This window comes from Notechis scutatus, chromosome 2 (assembly GCF_049901735.1).
Source record: "Notechis scutatus isolate UNSWTSFEM ecotype Mainland chromosome 2, rNotScu1.2, whole genome shotgun sequence".
NCBI lineage: Eukaryota > Metazoa > Chordata > Lepidosauria > Squamata > Elapidae > Notechis > Notechis scutatus.
This window is the reverse complement of record NC_142010.1, coordinates 194,447,603-194,468,415: the sequence shown is the minus strand read 5'-3', so window position 1 is coordinate 194,468,415 and position 20,813 is coordinate 194,447,603.

Below are 20,813 nucleotides of genomic sequence, written 5' to 3'. Positions count from 1 at the left end.
CTATACCATAAGTATCCAAGGCAGGGTGTTGTCTGGAGATGGTGATTTCTACCTTGTTGTCTGTGGTAGACCCTGATATTCGTTTGAAATGTGACAGATGAGTGCAGCCTGAGTACCCTCCCCCGGTATAATCACAGACACAAGACCAAACCGAGCACTCGATAGAACCTCCACAAGGGATCCACTGATTGGGGTTCCCTGTGGCCCAGATAATGGGTGTAGGACACAAATATTTATGATTGTGGGTGTAAGTTGTTTTCCAGTCAACCGACCCGCATGAATGCCCCCCTGGTTTAGAACAAGCAACACAAACATCAAAGGTTAAAACAATTGGGTTAGTACCGTCCTTGAGCACGGTGGTGTGGTTTAGGTAATAAAGTTTTCCCTCCCCCTCAGGATCAGATCTGCCAAAGGTTCTTGGAAGTCCCGCCCATAAGGTAACATTGAGACGAACAGCCGTCTTGGGATCGTAGCAAATGGTTTTTGAGTTCATCTTGCATAGATGGTACATGGTCCCGTTTTTTTGGCAAGTTTTTTCGGTAGGAAGGCACTTCTGCGGTTGTTGGGTATGGTAGATGAGAGTTAGTTGAATGAAGCCTGCTTGTGTGGTTTTGGTCAGGCAGGGGGTGCAGCCATCTGACACGCTGGTGGGATTCTGCGATCTCTTAACCCGATGTAGAAAGGGGGGGGCTGAGCATGAATGTCAGGCTGATTCATGAATTGTCTGTGATGACGATGGGGTGAACGGGGTCTGAGGACTGTCCATGAGTCATAAATATTACGTATGGAATCATAGAGGCGTCGACCAGAGCAATAATAGGCAGTGGCAGTAGGGCGAAGTATGAGGAGAGTAGTCCGAGCAGGGCGTTCAAAGGTGTTGATCTGGAAAGAGGCATTGCTGGAGATGTGGAGCCATGGCTGAGGGAGTGTCGACCATCTGAGATAGAAGGGAAAAATGTCCCCAGATGCAGTGCAGGTCAGCAGGAGGGGAGTACCTGGCGTAAAGTATGTCACTCGAGATGGAATGGAAACCTTGGAGGCATGTGCAGCAAGAAGGAGGAAGAGGGTCGGCAAGGCAACGAGATGAATCATGTTGGTATGTCTGCGGGTGGTGATTTTTCTACCTTGGGGTGGTATGGTCTGACGTGCCGTCCAGGAACCCACAGGACACGATCTGGAAGCTGGATAGCTGCATAGCCGCGACCCCAGGTGATGAGACCAGCAGGGTCCTTCCAAGTAGAGTCTGGCAATTGGCAGTAGTATACCTGTGGTTTGGGAGAATCAGGGGAAGGGGGGGAGGAAAAATGTCGCTCCGCTGCCATCATAGCAGGGGTGCCGGAGAGATTGAGGAAGTTGAGGGTATAAAGACAGAGATTAAGAGTGTCTTGCATCGCCTGGAGGCCAAGGGCTTTTTTCCCTTTGATCAAATGTCGTTCTAACGCTGTTTTTAGCGTTAGGTTGGCTCTCTCTACCAGGGCATGTCCTTGACTGTTATAAGGAATCCCAAATTTGTGAGTAATTTGCCACTTAGCGCAAAATTCTGACATAGCTGTGCTAGTGTATACAGGACCATTATCTGTTTTTATTTCATTTGGGCGTCCCAACGATGCAAAGGTGCGAATGCAATGATTGATGACATGTTTGGAGGCTTCTCCTCTTTGCGGGGTCGCCATTATGAACCCTGAATAAGTATCAATTGTGACATGCAGATACTTCCAGGGGGCAAATGGAGGAAACTGAGTAACATCCATCTGCCATATTTCACAGGCTTTCAACCCGCGGGGATTTACCCCTAAGGGAATGGAATGGGCTTGTTGACTGCAGGTGGGGCATTGCTGTCTAATGGCTGAAGCTTCATCCATAGTAAGGTTGAAATGTTTCATGAGAGTTTCATGTTTTGATGGAAGTATGAATGGCTCTCCCAAGGAGTTAATGTGTGTGAGGTCATGATACCTGCAGCTGCTTGATCAGCCACATCATTGCCTTCCTGGAGGATTCCTGGGAAGGGTTGGTGGCTGCAAATGTGTGCTACAAAGAGCGGGTGCTGGCGCTGTGCAACAAGGTGTTGCAATGTAACAAAAAGAGAGAGAAGGTTTTTATCAATAGCGGGAGAGAGGTAAGAGTCGTGAATAGTAGAGACTATTTGAGTAACATATAGGCTGTCTAAGATCAAGTTGAGGGGTTCATTAAAATTCTGGAGGACTAATATGGTTGCAGCAAGCTCAGCTCTTTGTGGTGATGTATTGCTTGAAGCTGAGGTTGCTGCAAGGATATTATGTCAGCAGGCCTTTTCCCCCAGGTAAGGGCTTCAAACAATGGAGAAAGAATATCAGTGGTTAAAGACAGGAAAGGTTGGGCCCAGTTTATGGTACCCAGATATTGCTGAAGTTGAACCAGAGTGGGTTGAGAAGGTAGAGACAGAGAGGGAAGTGAAGGATAGGCAGTAGTTGAAAGCATTTTATAGCCCAGATATGCGTATGGAGTTAGTAAACCTCCTTTTGCAAGAACGGCTTTTAAGAAGGAAAATGAAGTGAACACCATACCCGGTGGCCCAGGAGCAGCAACAAGAATATCATCCATGTAGTGATACACCAGAAATTGTGGAAAAGCAGAACGATAGGGTAGCAAGACATTATTTACATAGTGTTGACACATGGTGGGGCTATTGAGCATACCTTGAGGTAAGACTTTCCATTGAAAGCGGGAGGAGGGAGAGGAGTTGTTTAGGCGAGGTAAAGTGAAGGCGAATAAGGCACGATCTTGTACATGCAAAGGGATAGAAAAAAAGCAGTCTTTTAAATCAATGACCATTAGATCAAATTTATCAGGGATGATGTTGGGATTTGGAAGACCACATTGTAGTGCCCCCATTGGTTTTATAATTGTATTCACGGCCCTTAAATCATGCAAGAGCCTCTATTTTCCTGACTTTTTCTTTATGACAAAAATGGGGGTGTTATATGGGCTGACAGATGGTTCAACATGCCCTTTGACAAGTTGGTCCTGGACAAGTGATTGCAGGGCCTCTAGTTTGTCTGTCGTGAGGGGCCATTGGTCTACCCAAACAGGTTCTGTGGTTTTTAATTGTAGCCGTGGTGGAGTTTTAGCAAAAGATTCCATTAATCAATAATGAGTTTTGTGTTAAGTTGAGACATAAGATCACGGCCCCACAGGTTAGTATGTAATGGAAGAACCAAGGGTTGGAGGTAGGCAGTGTGAGAAATATCAGAGGAACTCACCGGTAGCCAGTGTTTGCTACGGTGGGCGTGCTGAACTCCTCCCACTCCCCGAACGTCTGGGGCAGTTTCCAAAGGCCAATCGTCCAGCCACTCAGCCGTTCGGATGACACTTACGTCAGCTCCAGTATCTAAGAGACCTGAAAAGACTTTGTTACGGATTGTGAATTGTAACACAGGCCTGGCTTGTTCCACTGTTTGATGGACAGTAAATGCCCAAGCATCAGCCGTTTTAACAGGCACCGGAACAGCGGTTGCTACTAATTCTCCCTTGCTAAATTTTGTGGGAGTATTCCCAATTACTGCCATGGCCACTGATGAAAAGTCATCGGAATCTCTCAGAAACGAAGAAGCAATGATTCCCCTTGCCATGAGGTCTCGGATGGGATAAATTATGAGGTGCGTCATGGCAGGAGGGATCGTTTTCAGGCATGTGGGGAGAAAGTAAACAGTGCCTGGAATGTCAATCTCCATATCTTCTGAGGCAATTAGTTGGAAAGATATGGAGTCAGCCTTTGGAGCGGGGCTGGCTGATCGCCCCCCCTCTAGTTTCCCTGTGGTTGAGGAATGCTGCTGCGACACTGATTTGCCCAATGGTACCCTTTAAAAATTGCACCTTGGGCATATTGTTTTAGGTTTGGTGTTGTTTTGTGTATTATCTCTGGCTCTGCATTGTGCTTTGAAATGGCCAGGTTTCCCACAATTGAAACAGTTGCCGGCTGGCCTGTTTTGAGAATTTGCTTGCTGCAAGGCCATGGCCTGATGCTCCATATTGTAAGAGACAGTTCCCACGATTCTGCAAGCCTTTAGATAGTCCGAGAGGGAAGCCTCCCCTCGGGCAGATAGAGGCTGCAGAATCCTCTTGCAATCCTCATTTGCATTTTCAACAGCCAGTTTTAACAGAAGCTCTTTATGGGCTTCTTCATTTGAGATTTGTCTCTGAATGGCTTTCTGAAGCTCCTCTACAAACTCAGCATAAGGCTGATGTGAGCCTTGAGTGATTTTTGAAAAGGATCCTACGATGCCAGAGGTAGGATCATCGACTTTGTCAAGGGCTTTGACCGCTATGATACTGATAAAGGCAAGAATACGTTGTGGGAGTGCCATCTGAGCTGTTAAGTCCATATATCGCCCCGCACCGAAGATTTGATCCGCTCTCACGGCCACGCCACGATCGCGGGCAAATCTTTCAGCTTCGGCGCGAAAGTCTGACTCCCAAACAACATACTGTGGTCCAGTCAGTATCATACGGAAAAGATCTTTCCAATCTTGGGGTAACATGAAAAAGGAGGTGCTGATGGTGTTAATGAAGCCTCTGACATATGGTGCCTGGATGCCGTACATGGCCACGGCTTGTTTTAAATCTCTGATTAATTTCATGGGTAAACGTTCAAGTCTAGGCATCATATTTCCGGCTCCATCCCCTATATATTCAACAGGACAGAGAGAGAGCTCCTCCAGGGTAAGAGAGCCCTCCCTGCTTGGGCGATCGCTCCCATGGGTGTCTGATCCTCCGCTGAATTTGAGCTAGGAGGATTTATGGGTTTAGGAGCAGTGGGGAGGAAGCTTCTAACGGGAGAGCGTCCTTTGTTTTGGTTTCAGCTGTATAAGGAGGAGGACCCGGGGGGGCTTTGGTCAGTGCTAAACCATGGATTTTTAAACATTCCATGATTATTCGCCATGTGGTCAGAATCTTTGGCGGAGCTCTAGGATTGTTATGAAAATAGTCACCCAAATGTTGCCATGTGGAGACTTTAGAGGACCCTTTCTCCGGATAAGCCAGGCATTGTGTGTAAATGTAAATCAAAAGGGTGATAAGGTCCTTCTTTGTTGGAACCGGGAGCGTTTTGCCCTGATTCCTAAGAATAAGAATTGAGCTCTTCGTTAATTCTCCTAATTCCTGCAAATGTGCTATCTGTGCTTTGGAGAACTTTCCGCCCATACTCACCTGAAGGGAGGATGTCTTCTTTAAGGAAGATTCCTGGGGAGGGATCCGTGACACGAGACGGCGTCCCTGAGTTGCAACTGGCTCGTCCGGCCGGGTGAGATAAGCAGTCGAAGACAGACGCACCCATTTCTTTTAACGGATCACGTCGGGGTCACCAGATGCGGCTTTGCTCTGCATTAGGAAGGCTTCTCACTGGGTGGTCGAATGCATCAAGAAAGACACCAACGCAGGTTCTATCTTGGGTGAGCTGCCCCTCTCATAAGCTTGGGGAAGCTCTTTTATTAAAAAACACACAGTGATACGTCACAAGCAGTGAAGTCTATCCAATTATTAAGTTACATGAGTAGGAATATTAGTGCACACATAGTAACATCCAATCACAGTTACATGGTCAGTTTAAAAGGTACTAAGTAGCAAATCAGCGCTTACATTCCAGTTATTTGCCCATGATGACGTGTTTGTTGATTGATGTTGTCTGTTCCTGGTACGCGCTTTCAACCTATGTGAGGCCTAGCCTGTACCGAAGCTGTAGAAACTAATTTATAGTAATAAATTAGTCCTCGCAGTTCCTAGGTATAATTAGGGTAGCCTCTCTTTCATTGCACTTATTATATTATTGATCTTTATTATGTAATGTCAACAGCGATAAAGATACCTATACAGAAAGCTCTGGTGATGATTCATCAGAGATAAAAAAAAAAAACATTCAATCCTAATATCAGCAAATGTTCTCCTCTTCTTTTGTCTGAACATCTGATGTTGTGACTGACTCAGTCTGACCTGAACAAACAGTCTCGGTATAATATCCTTCTCTTTCTGGCTTTTTGGAGACTAGCTGCAAATGAGTTGGAGGCTTCAGAATAAACACATTATATCTGTCTCTCATCTCATATCAGAATACTTCCATTATCGAATTAATGAACAAACGTGTCTATTTCACAATCCATGCAATACGAAATGGTTGCCAGATGCTGTATCTGCCTAATTCCCTAATCATCTCAGTTGTGAACGGCTGCTAGAAAATGGGATCTTGCTCCCTTGCAAATAAAGTAAGTTGGTGAAGCCAGAAAAGCACTCACTCCTACGGAAAGTAGTTTTCCAAATGGTTTAGTTATATTTCTAATAATAATAATAATAATAATAATAATAATAATAATAATAATAATAATAATAATAATAATAATAATAATAATAATAATAATAATACACACACACACACACACACACACACACACACATACACACACACAGAGGAGAGGTAATCCTTGATTTACAACCACATTTGGGACCAGAACGTCTGTCAATAAGTGATGCAAGTATTGTGTTGTGCCTAATTTTATAACATTTGTTTTGCTGCAGTCATTAAGCGAGTGGTAAGTGAATCCAGCTTCCCCTATTGCCTTTGTTTGTGAGAAGCCCCCTGGGAAGTTTGCAGTCAGGTGAACCCTGGGACACTGTAACATATCACAAATACATGCTGGTTGCCAAGGGCCTGAATTTTGATCATGTAACCGTGGGGATGCTGCGATGATCATAAGTGCAAAGATCAGTCGTAAGTCATTTTTATTGAGAGTTTTGCAGCAATAATTCAGTGCCAGAAAAATAAACACAGATGCTTCATTTAGCATCTTTATAAACATAGGTAGATTTTACAGACCAGGTGTAGATTTCTCCAACATGGAGCAAACTCAAACAGAAACATGTTCCAAGTTCAGAGCAGAGCTCCAGTCTTCAGCAAGCAAGCAAGTTAGTTTCATCTTCAATAGACAGACTCAGAGCTCAACATAGCTGCAGAGTTGCAGAGCTTAACAATAGAGCCATGCCTAGGCTACTGTTCGTTTCAGTTTCCAGCCTAGGCTAATTCTAGTTTCAGTCTCCAAAACTATCCTCATTGGCTGATTTAGTTGCTATGCCTATTCATTGGCTGACTTTGTTACCAAGCTCTATTCCAGTTCATGAATATACTGAGTATTTTTTCCAGCATCATTGTAACTTTGAATATTTATGAAACCAATGGCCATAAGTTGAGAACCACCTGTACACATACTCAGGGGTGGGATTCAAAAATCCCAGCAACCAGTTCACTGCCAGGTTGCTGGGTGGGTGTGGTCATGGTTGGTGTGGCCAACTGGAATTTCCGGGATGGCCATTTTTCACCTTCCCAGGGTCAGGAGGCTTCCCTCAAGCCTCTGGGAGGGTGAAAATGGCCTTCCTGGGCCTCTGGAAGCCGGAAAGAGGCTTGTTTCCAGACTTTCAGAAGGCCCGTTTTTTGCCCTCCCAGAGCCTCCGCATACACCTTGCACTTACCTGCATCCAAAATGAGCCGTGTGGAGACTCCTGGAGAGACGAGGCAGGGTGGGTGGGGCCAGACGGTCAGTTCAACTATCAGTTCAGCAAACCAGTTGTAAATTTAACATCTGGTTCACCTGAACCAGTCTAACCCGACTGAATCCCACCCCTGCACATACTTATATATGAACATTAAAAATGAGCACAGTGAACATTTTATCTGGTAGAAATGTGAATGTATCTTAGCAGAGAAGTAGAAATTGCCTAAACTTACACAGATTGTTTCAAAATATCTAGAATGATATGCAAAGGAGATAACACTTTTCTTGGTGATTTTCAAGATATTCTAAATGTGCTGCTGATAATATATGTGAGTGAATCCCACATGTTAAATAACAATTGCCATCTCTTTTGCCTTCTAATGAATACATCACCAACGAATTAATTAGCATGGCAAAACTTCTAGAGTTATGTCCCTTAGGGCACTTCTACTTCCTAATTCCTACAAAGCAATTCAAAGCAAACCTGGATCTAGCCTACTTCTGCTGATCTCCAGATATTGAACCAACCAAGTCACATCAAGAGCACATCAATCTGTCCAAAAAAAAAAAGTGCAAAAGTGATCATTCAGTCTGTTTCCTCAATTTACACATAATCTGATGCCATATAAATCCCACTTGACAGAAGCCAAAAGGACTTTGTAAATCCTTCATCGGCAATAAAAATTCATATTGCATACATTTGTCTACTTATTTGAAAACACAAAAGTGGTTGCTATGAATAGAAGCTTTCCAGATGAAATGCTGCCGTTCTCCTTGTATTTCAAGTCCTCTGCAAATGAAAGGGCGTTTTTGTAAACAGAGGGTTTAATCCCACACTTCTAACCATATTGTAAACTGCTGCAAAAGCTGGAATGGAAGGGAGGATGAACCACACTTTTTAAACAATATCAGCCCACCAGATGACAAACAGGAAATAAATAGGATAGTAAGAAGATCAGTAGAAGTAAGAAAAAGCAAGAATACCTAGCAATGGGTCATAAACCACCCCAAAACTGCATAACTGTAACACTGAAAAGGTAAAAATGAGATTACTGTATTTTATTTTATTTTATTTGTTTGTCAAACATGCACAAGATAACAAGTATAGGTATGCACATAAACAAGAACAAAGGAAGAAAATACCAATAAATGGGGACAGTAGGACAGGGACGGTAGGCACACTGGTGCGCTTATGCATGTGCCCTTTACAGATCTCTTAGGAACAGGGTGAGGTCCATGGTAGACAGTTTGAGATTGAAGCTGTGAGGGTTTGAGACTGTAACAATGGAGTCAGGTAGGGCATTCCAGGCATTGACCACTCTGTTGCTGAAGTTGTATTTTCTGCAATCGAGTTTGGAGCGGTTTGCCTTGAGTTTGTACCAGTTGTTTGCCTCTATATTATTGTGGTTGAAGCTGAAGAAGTCATTGACAGGCAAGATGTTAAAGCAGACAATTTTGTGAACTATGCTTAGATCAGACCGCAGGCGGCACAGTTCCAGATTGTCCAGGCACAAAATATCGAGGCTGGAGGCATAGGGAATTCTATTGGGAGTGGAGGAATGGAGTACTTTTCTCGAGAAATACCTCTTTCAGACAAACCATCTCTGAACCAAACAGACACGCACACACACAGAGAGAGACTCACAAGTAAGGGGGGAAAAAATCAGCTTTCAAATACAATTGCAATCAGAACTGATTCTGAACTGGTACAAGGTATGTAGAAATCACTTTGATCAATATAACATCTATAAAGCTTCAGCCATTTGGGAAATTTGAATGTCTTGGGAAGGAGATCTTTCTTCTCTCGGATGTGGTGGGATGTCCCTAGAAGGAATGGTTCTGCAACTTAGATGTAGCGATTAAGGTTGGGGGTTCAATTTGCATTTAATTAAGAATTTATGTAACTTAATTATTTAAAATAATTTAAGAACATTGACAATTCTGAGTACTGGGATGAAGTGACTTGGAGCATGGTTTGTTTGCAAAATAAGATTTTGAACAGTGCAAAGTTGTGTATTCAAAGTATGTGATGTGAGAAATACTTTTCATTGTCTTTCATTGTCGAGACTTTCCAGACAGGTTGATTTTAACCAAATATGCCTGCATCTTTGTAAACTTGGTTTACAATTTTGTTCGAATTGCCACCCTTGTCATTGCTGATTGTTGTATTTTTTGCTTTTTAAGGAAATATTGTCATGAACACCTTAAAGATCCAGAATGGAAAATCCCATTGGAGTTTTAAAAAATAAGGAGAGATGGAAAATAGTTTTAAAGTCAGTAATATTTTATTGTTATAATAGCATTCCCTCCTCTTTAAAACATCTCCTGCACACTTAAAAGTCGTTAGTTATGATAATGAGCATGAAGTGTGAAGCAACCCTCTGTTTCCGATATATTTACTGAAAATTGGAGCCCAGCTCCAATTGTATGTATTTCACTGAATACATAATGTATAATGAATACATGTCTGTTATGTTCCTTCATTTGATTACAGCAATTAGGAATCAATAGTTATCAATGTGACTAGAAAGACATGTGACACTTTCCTTCCCTAAGCTCAGCACATTCCAAAAATGACCCCCCCTCCACACAGTGGCATAAAATAAAAGAGTTTAATAAAAAGGTTCCCAGTGGCACCAACAGGATATTTCATTAAGCCTATTGGCAGTGGAGATGCAGTTTTCATAGCCCCGGAACGTAGAAATAACTTCCACCCGCCTGGCCTATTGCTGCAATTTCAATAATAATTCCCCGTGGTTGTAATTAATTAAAGTAAAACAACAGATGTAGTAGCAATGTACTACATCCTTGGCATAATAAGTAGTTTGGCTGTATAATATTAGGCACATTTTCTGCAAGTATAATATATTTCTTTTAAAAACTAATTCTTTCTTTTCCTCCTCAGCTTCTTTGAAGAACATTTCATTGTTAAGGAAGCACACCTATAATTGTGTAATTATGTGCCCCGCACAAGTGACACTTCAGGTAGGTATGAAACCATCAATTAAAATTAATATATTGTTCATATAAGAACTTAATTGTTTTGCCTACCAGCTAATAGGAGGGCAGTAGTTAATGCAGACGCATGACACCATTTCTTTTTTTGAATTGAGTGACATGTTACTAGAGTAGAGAAAGTTATGCATTTTGAATTCTGCAGCACTTAAACTGGTCTCTTGGAAATTCATTGGGGTCAAGAAATCAGATTTCAAAGAAATTGTGTCGTGAATTTGAGAAAATGGTGATGAAGCAACATTATTTTTAAATCTCACCCAGCAAATTACAATTCCACCCTCTTTGAATACCGAGCTGGATCGCTTGCACAAGTTTCAGGTTTGCAAAGGATTTTATTTATTACGGCCTGAAATTCTGCAAAGTTTTCTTGGTGGTTGAATTTGAAACTGAAAAGTTGAATCTGTGCAGGGGGCTAGGAGGAACTCTTGAAAGAAAGATGGTACATATAAAGCAATGAATTATAAATTCCCAAGCATCACTTCCAAAATGAAGAGGTGGAACAAAGAAATGGACATTTGTAATTTTATTTTGGCAGTTCAATTCCCATCATTTGTCAGCTTTAGAGTATGTACTCTGAGAAGCACAGAGCCGAAGACAGAAGCCTGGGGGGGGTTTTTTTTTGTTTTGGGGGTGTGTGGGGGGTAAAACAAATATATATATATATATATATATATATATATATATATATATATATATATATATATATATATATATATATATATATATGAGAGCATTTATACATCAGAGACAACCAAAACATGAATTATGACTCATCCCTCAAATACCCGAACAAAGCTGAAGGCCATACATGTAAGTACCCGCGAAAACTTAAGAAAACAAATATATATATATATATATTGAAGAGGCATTTATACATCAGAGACAACCAAAACATGAATTATGACTCATCCCTCAAATTTCAAAGCCAAAACACCAACTTAGTAGCTCATTTGACTAAGAACAAAAGCCACAGAATAATTAATGATGGATTCACTCACCTTTGCTTTAATTTACAACCCATTCCTATAGAATGGGTTGCTGCAGTGGTCCCTGATTGTGAACATAGATATGTTAAATTCCCTAGGGTGTTTATTTCCATAATGTGACAAATTACTTCTGCTTTTATAGTTAATTATTCTGAACATGGCATACAAAAAACCAAAAAGATTTCTGTTGGGTTTTTTTGGGGTGGGGTGGTGTTGGAGGAAGGGAATGTATCACTCCTGAGTAGTATTTGTTTCCTGCAGGCTAAACTTCAGCTTTTGCGAGAAGAGGGTGTGAAGGTTGCATCTTTTTTCCAGATAACACTTGTTTCATGCGCAACTTAATTTGCATTTGTTCGCTGACAGCAATTTCTCTCAACTTGGATCTGTTGCTTGATCTCCCTGAAGTGCGAATTGCAAACCTGTTTTGCTTACAGAGGCCTCTGTTTATTGAAATTCAGTCCATTTTTAATGTGACTTGCTTATGTGGAGTTTTCTATTTTTGCATGATATTTGGCATTTCCGTGCTTAGATTTTATTCTGCTTCATGTCATCCTTTCTAACTATCAGGGCTAGTGACTCTCAGACTCCTGTTTACAGAGGAAGTCCTCTACTGTAGGAATCTTAAAAAGAACTGTGGAAGAGCAGGCTGCTTGAACCAAATTGTAATCCCCTCTCCTGCTTTTTCCCCCTTCCCCTTTAAGCCTTTCTCTCCCAATCTCAGCAGGGCAGAGTTGCCAACAAAGACATGATGGGAGGAGCTAGAGGGGACCTTGAGATGGGGTGGGAGGAGCTGGAAGGGGAGGGAGGAGCTGGGAAGGGAGAAGAAGCATGGCCTGTGCTGGGAGCTCTGCAACCACCAGCAACAGCTTCCATGCAGCAGCCTAAAGAAAGAAGCTGTTTTGCCTTTCAGAGGGAGAGGACCATCTAGACCAGGGATCCCCAACCTTTTCGGCGCCGCGCCCGGTTCCGCGTCAGCTGGGCGCCCGTCCGGTTCCGCGTCAGCTGGCGCCGCCATCTTTTTGACGAAAAATCACTTCCGGTGATGTCACCGGAAGTGATTTTTTTGTCAAAAATGGCGGCGCTCAGCGCCCGATGAGCTTTTTCGGTAGAAATGGCTTTCTACCGGGAAAAAGCTCACCGAAGCGCTGCCGCCGCCATCTTTTGACGAAAATCACTTCCGGTGACGTCACCAAAAAGATGGCGGCGCCCAGCAACCAGCGCCCGGTAAGGCTTGTTCCGCGCTGCCCGGTACCGGTCCGCGGACCGGCGGTTGGGGACCCCTGATCTAGACGTTGGGAAAAAAAGACTATAGAGGCTCACAAAGGAAAGTACAACTTGGAAAGTTGCAATTGCTCTACTTTCTGGCCATTAACAGCGGAGAAAAAAGTGGAAGAAATTCCAGAGAGGGGAAAGAAGGGAGGAGGAGGAGGAGGAGGAGGAGGAGGAGGAGGAGGAGGAGGAGGAGGAGGAGGAGGAGGAGGAGAAGAAGAAGAAGAAGGAAGAAGAAGAAGAGGAAGAAGAAGAAGAAGAAGAAGAAGAAGAAGAAGAAGAAGAAGAAGAAGAAAAAGAAAAGAAGAAGAAGAAGAAGAAGAAGAAGAAGAAGAAGAAGAAGAAGAAGAAGAAGAAGAAGAAGAAGAAGAAGAAGAAGAAGAAGAAGAAGAAGAAGAAGAAGAAGAAGAGGAGGAATCTGTATAGAGCATAGAATAGAAATGATAATGAAGTACAGATAAAACACAAATGGTAAGAGTAATAGTATAGTGCAGAGGTGTCAAACTCACAGCCCATGGGCCAGATACTCCATGCTCACCCCTGGTTTAACAAAGGGGGAAAAGTCATGATACATTAAATGACGACGATGTGATGATGCGAGTTTGACACCCCTGGTATAGAACATACAATACAGAAAACATTGTAACAGTAATAAAACAAGAGATGGGAGAGAGGTAATAGGCATCTCTCTCTGTCCCTCTCCCCCCTTCTCTCTCTCTCTCTCACACACACACACTAACAGGATCCCTGGTGGTGCAGTTGTTAGAATGCAGTACTGTAGGCAAACTCTGCCCACAGTCTGGAGTTCGATCCTGACAAGACTCAAGGTTGACTCAGCCTTCCATCCTTTATAGTATGGCCAAAATATTCAGATACTTGGAAGATTGTTTTAGACCAAGGGTCTTCAAACTTGGCAAGTTTAAGACTTATGGACTTCAACTCCCACAATTCCTGAGCTAACATGACTGGAGGAAGAATTCTGGGAGTTGAAGTCCACAAGTCTTAAAGCTGTCAAGTTTGAAGACCCCTGTTTTAGACAGTGATTTTTTTTTCTAATAAGATTTCTCAGATTTCCTAATTTAACAACGTTCTCTCAGTGTTTCCCAGAACAATTGCCATGTGGATCCTTTCATTAATCCAAGGGAGGGAAAGTGAAAATGTTTAGAAAGCCCTAAAAATGGGGGGGGGGGGGGGATTGTTTGGTCACTTATGCCAAGAGGGCATTTATGAAACGCAATACAGGTAGTCCTCAACATATAACAGATGATTTATTGACTTTTCAAAGTTACATCATTGAGAAAAGTGACTTATGGTCATTTTTTACATTTACAACCATTGCAGCATTCCCAAGGTCTTGTGATCAAAACTCAGATGCTTGACAACAGACTCATACTTATGACAGTTGCGGTGTCCAGGGGTCATGTGATAATCTTTTGCAACTTTTTGACAAGCGTAGTCAATGGGGAAGCCAGATTCACTTAACAAGCATTTAACAACTGTAATGATTCACTTAACAACTGTAGCAAAAGAGGAGGCAAAACTCACTTAACAAAAGTCTCCTTTAGCAACCGAAATGTTAGGCTGAATTGAGGTTGTAAGTTGAGGACTACCCATATTACCAGCCTAAGGCACCTGTGTTTGTGGCACCTGTGCTATCAGTTGTCTGCCTTAGGCTGGTATACATTTTTGGATTGTTACTGGATGGTGCATTGTTTGTGGTGACAGTAAAATTTTGTGAAAGCTTTAATATTTAATACTTGCAGTGCTCCAAAATGTAATATGTGATAGACGGTGAAAGGATATTATTTAGAATAGGGGTGACAAACTCAATTTCGTTCAGGGTCACATCAGGGTTGTGTTTAACCTTGTGGGAGGCATGGACAGGTTGGGCATGGCCAGCTCGACGTCACTCATGTGATCAAATGCCACTTTTGCTAGTAGTTTGTATTACTACTACTCTGCCAGTGAAGACAGAGCCTGGGAGGGCCCGTGTGCAGCCCTCCCATGCTCTGTTTTTGGCTGCAACTGCCTCCTGCAGCCCTCCTGCGCTCCATTTTTGCTGGCAGAGGCACCGCAGGCCAGGCCTTTGCTGTTTCCAGGGCAGCCCCGTGGGTCAGATCTAAATACCCTGTGGGCCAAATCTGGCCCATAGGCCATGGGAAGAACGCCAACAAAGATAAATCTCTTTCAAAGGAAACACTAAATTTGACTCCAGCAATTCTGACTACGTAGTTACACACTTATATACATAGCTCCCAGCTGCAAGCCATGAAGAGGATCATGGTAATCTCCTCCCAAGTAGACCTCGCTTTTCCCTGATCCTCTCCTCCCTGCGTGCCCTAGGATGGATAAGGGATGGGCCTGGGTCCTCCTCTAATTTCTCAGCCAGCCTCTGCCCTTCCCCAGCCTCCTCCACCATCTCTGGAGCCACAGTTCCACTCCCTGTTGGCTGTTCCTCCTCTTCCTCAGAGTCAGTCTCCACCAGGGGCATGACAAGCCCTCTCTGTGGTTATCGCCCCACCTTAGCTCTGCCATACATGTGCGCATGGCTCCTGCCAGCCAGCTGGTCTTTGGGTCTTTGCCGTCCATGCCCAGGGGGTGGAGTGCATGCACAGGGATGCACACACATTGCATTTTGTGGATGCGCACGCACTTGGTGCCAGAAAGGTTAGCCATCACTGATCTATACAACAGCTAGCAATTCAGATGGACATACAAAGAATTTTCTTACTTATGGACTTCAGTATAACCATGAAATGCTTCTCCTCCATGACAGGAAAAAAAAAAACATAAGATAGATATTGGGCATACACACTTGAGATATTCCCAGGCTTACCGGAAATGACATTTAATATAAAATTGAATTTAAGCCATACAATACTAACTTAGCCATACAATCCATGCTTACTGTTGATAACAGGCTCTCTGTCCTATTTCCAGCTTGTTGAAAATAGGGATGAGCATTTATACCGTTTAATTTACTTAACAGAAGCCTGGCATAATATCTTTTAGCATTTGTTTAGCATACAACCTGACCTTCTTTGTGGACAATGCATATTTTTCACTTACAGGAAGAACACAGGGACTTCTTTTATATTGAGCAAACTAACTGCCATCTTGGTTAGCTTTACAAATATTAGTAACTGATCTCCGGTGCCCAAAAAGAAATTCTTCCTAGCAGGGGTGGGATTCATTTTTTTTTAACAACCAGTTCTGTGGGCGTGGCTCAGTTGGTGGGTGTGGCTTGGTGGTCATGTTATTGGCTGGGCATGGCCAACTCAATATCACTAACATTGAGGCACGCATCTCCTTGCCTGGCCTCTCATGACTGTGGGGATGCTGCAACATGAAAAACAGTCATAAGTCACTTTTTTCAGTGCCATTGTAACTTTGAATGGTCACTCCATACAAGCAAAGTACCAGCAAAGGAGGGGGAAAAAACTTCAGAGAAGTTCTAGAGACAGGAAGTCTAGTCCTGCCAAGAACATAATAAGGGTTAACAGAGAGGCAGTTTCTGTAAGCAACACCAGAATGTTTCCTTCCTGCCTTCCTTACAGGATTAGACCAGTAATTTCTTCTAACAACCAGTTCTCCAAACTGCTTAGAATGTTAACAACCGGTTCTAGTGAATAGGTGCGAACTGGTAGAATCTCACCTCTGCTTCCCAGTCTCCAAAGAGGAATTTTCTCTCTGAAGAACACCAGGCTGATCTGAAATCATCTACACACAAACAGTGTGTGTTGAGTGGTTAAACCAAAGCTGCTCTCCTTTAAGAGTAGCCCCTGAGTAGTCCAAGTTTCTATTTCTACAAGTAGGTTATATTTATTTACAATGGTTGAAGCACATCATCTCAAAGCATTGAAACTCCAAAAAGATGCCTTTGTTGAGTAAGGGCTAGCCTAGAATGCTTCATTTATCAAAATATTTTCAAATGCTTCCTACAGAGAGACAACAGGAAAAAGTGCTTTCAGGTACAACTTTAGTTCCATCCTTTTGAACATAATACATAATAACACGGCAAGTGTTCTTTCCATAATGGAATAATCCACGTGTGGTACAAAGAAATGCTGAAAAAATTCTTCCCAGTGGTATGTAAAGCACAATGACAATCAGCTGGGAATACGAAGAATAGCTAGACAGCTTTCATTTGATATCATTTTTACCTTCTCGGAACCTTTGAAAGCCTCTACCATTCAGGGCAAGATATGTTTGTATGTCTACCAGTAACCTTATAATGCAAGGAAAATCCAGCTAACACTGCAAAATGAAAGAATCTTGCTGTATTCCAAGTAGTAAGTTTAGGTCTTAATGTATCACCATGGTTGATCTTTCTTAAAAACAGATGTATAGGAGAAATATCAGTTCCTTCAGCAGCAGAGTTTCAGAACAGAGAATTTAATGATCAATATTTGCAGGAACAGAAAAGGCTAGAGTCTTCTTTTCAGGTGAGACCAGAGGTTTCAAGACAGTCGGTCTGACTGGGAGGCCGAGGATGTTTGATGTATTTTGGGAATAGTTCTATCATGTTGCACAGAGAACATTTGTATTCTGTCTGGAAGATACTAGCCTGTTTCTAATAGATACTCAAAGGCCTGGGTCTAAAAGGGAAAATATTATTCAGAGCATGAATGGATGCTTATGTAGCATTTTTCAGGAACATCAGAAAGTTGTGTTATTATCTTTTGTATCCCGCCTTTATTATTTTTTAATTAATAACTCAGAGCTGTGACCCTACCTACTACTACTACTACTACTACTACTACTACTGCTACTACTACCTCTTATTTTCTCCTCAACAATAACCCTATGAAGTGGGTTGGGCTGAGAGAGTGAGACTGGCCCAAGATCCGCAGCACCTATTTCATACCATATTAGTGGCTATGGTGGGGCTAGAACTCACAATCTTCCAAATTCTAGCTTGATGCCTTAACCACCAGACCAAGAGTGTGTCAAACTTGATTTCATAGGGGGCTGCATCAGGGTTGTGTTTGACCATGGGGGGGGAACGTGGCTAGGGTGAGAATGGCCAGCTTGACGTCACTCATTTTGGGGGTGCCTGTGGCAGCCCAAGTGCTCTGCCAGAAAAAAACAGGTTCCCAAGCTCCGTTTCTGGCTGCAATAGCTTCCTGCAACCCTCTGGCAGTAAAAATGGCACTCAGGAGGGCTGCTCTGTTTTCGCTACCAGAGACACCGCAAGCCAGTCCCTCGCTACTTCCAGGGCGGCTCCACGGGCCAGATTTAAGCACCCCACGGGCCAGATGCGGCCCGCAGGCCTTGAGTTTGACATCCCTGCACTAGACCAAATGGCCTTTCATGCATGGGCTTGTGATGCATGATCTCCAGAAAAAGAGGCATTTGGTTTAAGGCAGGGGTTCCCAAACTTGGCAACTTTAAGACTTGTGGACTTCAATTCCCAGTTGAAGTCCACAAGTCTTAAAGTGATATGAATTTATAATCAAAGGAGTGTTCCAGGGTCAAGTGAAGGTCAGTTGCAACTTTCCCGGCCAGCTTCCAACAAGCAAAGTCAATGGGGGAAACTGAATTAGTTTAATGACCAGACTTTGCAAGTTGTATTTATAATCAAAGATATTGCCTCCAAGTTCTGTTGTTCTAAAATTACTTAGAAGAAATTTCTTATGGGACAGATATAACTCGCAGTGAAATATAGGTCTAAATATGATACATCTCCATTTGGGATGTAAGCCCATTTATACCATTTCTGCGTGATTTTACATTTAAAAAAAATAAAACATGCATTTATTTTCCATCTATTTTCATAAGCCACCTTTGCTAATTAATATATTTTGTACATGTCTCTATTTTGCATTATGTTGCCATAATCCTGAAAGACCAGGCCGTGTATTAATTTCATATATATTCTTTTCTAATAGATACATTTTTTTGTGCACAGTTTTGGGTAATGTGTGGTTCAGGTGCTACTTAAATCATCTTGTGCATGTTTCCTTGGAACTATCTCTAAAATATATGATTTGTAATGGAAGATCTGAGCCAAGAATATTACTGCAGAATGCAAAGTTGTGGAATATGAAAGATAACTATATTCCAATATGCATAGTAGTTCAATAGATGTAAATTAAGTCAAATTAAAATTGTGGACCAAATGAAATTCTGCAACTTTAATATTGTCAACTTTATTACTAAAAGTAGAAGTGCTTAAAAACAAGAAATTGGTTAGACTTGTCTGAATATGTACTGAAAAGAATTAAGCTGATACAATTCAATAAAACAGATTCCATTGCTATACCATTCTTATTCATCATAACATTAATAATGTTGTTATGTCACACTTAAACTTAAATCTTAAACCTGCCTCATTATGTTTTCATGGAGACATACTTTAGATTTGGATGGAATATCTTTGCTAGCTGTTAAAATATGCAAATATATAATGGAGATTATTCTTTTTCCTATTTGTAGAATTTTAAATAAATTATACGGTTAACAAGGATTCCTTATGAAAAAACCAAAAATGTTCTGCCTGAATTGTAGTTCAGTTGTGGCATTATTTGGCTAGAAATAAATCATCATCTTCTTTATCATCGTCATCGTCATTGTCATCATCAAAAAGCCCTCTGACGGCTATAAAAATTCAACTAAAATATGCAGATTAGGGTAAAGTTGGCATAAATTAAAAAAAGATAAAATCAAAATTGCAGATTAGAAACAGTATGTGGTAAATGACTGTATTAGAAGTATACATGAAAATGATGAGAAGGTTTACCAATTTCTACTTTCCTTACATTTTTATTTTAGAAATTATAGAAAGCTTGTTGCTATTTAAACAGCAGTACATAATCACACAAGCGTTTGACTATAATGTTGGTCTAGAATACTTGAAGACACAGGGGAAACTTTAAGACTTACAAAATGTCACTACTATATTGTTAGGTATAACATTGATACCAAATATGGTTTGGGTGAATAAATATATAAAACTTAGATATCATGGTTTAAGTGCTTATCACTTTAAGCACAATGCAGCAAGCAATTAGCCGATTAAGGGTGCGGTTAGAAGTTACAATATAAGGAAGCATTAGAAGCTGGAAAGTTAACTGTGACACTGTCTCTGGCTGTAACTGTGTCTGGCTGTAACTGTGTGCTGCTGCGACTAACTGTGATTACTGATTGTGAGTGCCTGTGACTGAACTGTTATTGTTTGCTACTGTTTGCTGAATATCCAGCGTGTGTTTCTCTGGAGAGTGAAACCGGAGGAGGAGAAGATATCTTTATCGGCCGATAAAGATATTGCAAGGACTCTTAAACTTGGACTAAACTAGTGAGTCTTACTGGATGGAAATACTGTGAATGACTTAATGGACTGAATGACAATGTTTAAACTCTAACTGGATTAAAAACTATTTAAACTACAAACAGTGCTTGTGTTCAGTGTGTGTATACTCTGAGGCCCTTCCGCTCTCCTTTGGCTGCCTGGCTTGACTACTGCTGCAATACTCTGCTAGGGGTTAATCCTCAAACCCTAACATTGGTTATGGGCCCAGCAGCATAGTCTTATTAACCAGGATATAACAGAGAGAGTTGGTGTGAGTTGCACATTACTGTAAAAACAAACTGTTTTAATTAGTTTAAAATAGTCAAAATATCTGAAGAGTAATGGCACAAGTAAATTTGTCACAACTGTCCATGATATCCAGGCTGGATGGAACAAACTATGTTTCATGGTCAATGAAATGTAGTTTACTTCTACGCAGAGAAGGTTTGTGGGACATTATATCAAACCCACCAGATGTGAGTAGATGGGATCCTGCTAATGATGATGATAAAGAAAAGTTACAAGACTTTAAACTGAAGAATGAACAGGCTTTATGCATCATAGGACTGACTCTCTGTGATCAGCAGCTTGTCCATATTCGTGGAGAAGAAAATGCTGCAAACTGCTGGGAGAACCTCAGGAAGATTTATGTTCGGGACAGTGTAGGAGCACATATAAATCTTACACGGAAGCTTTTTCGAACGCATCTTCAGAGGAATGGAGATATGTTAGTTCATT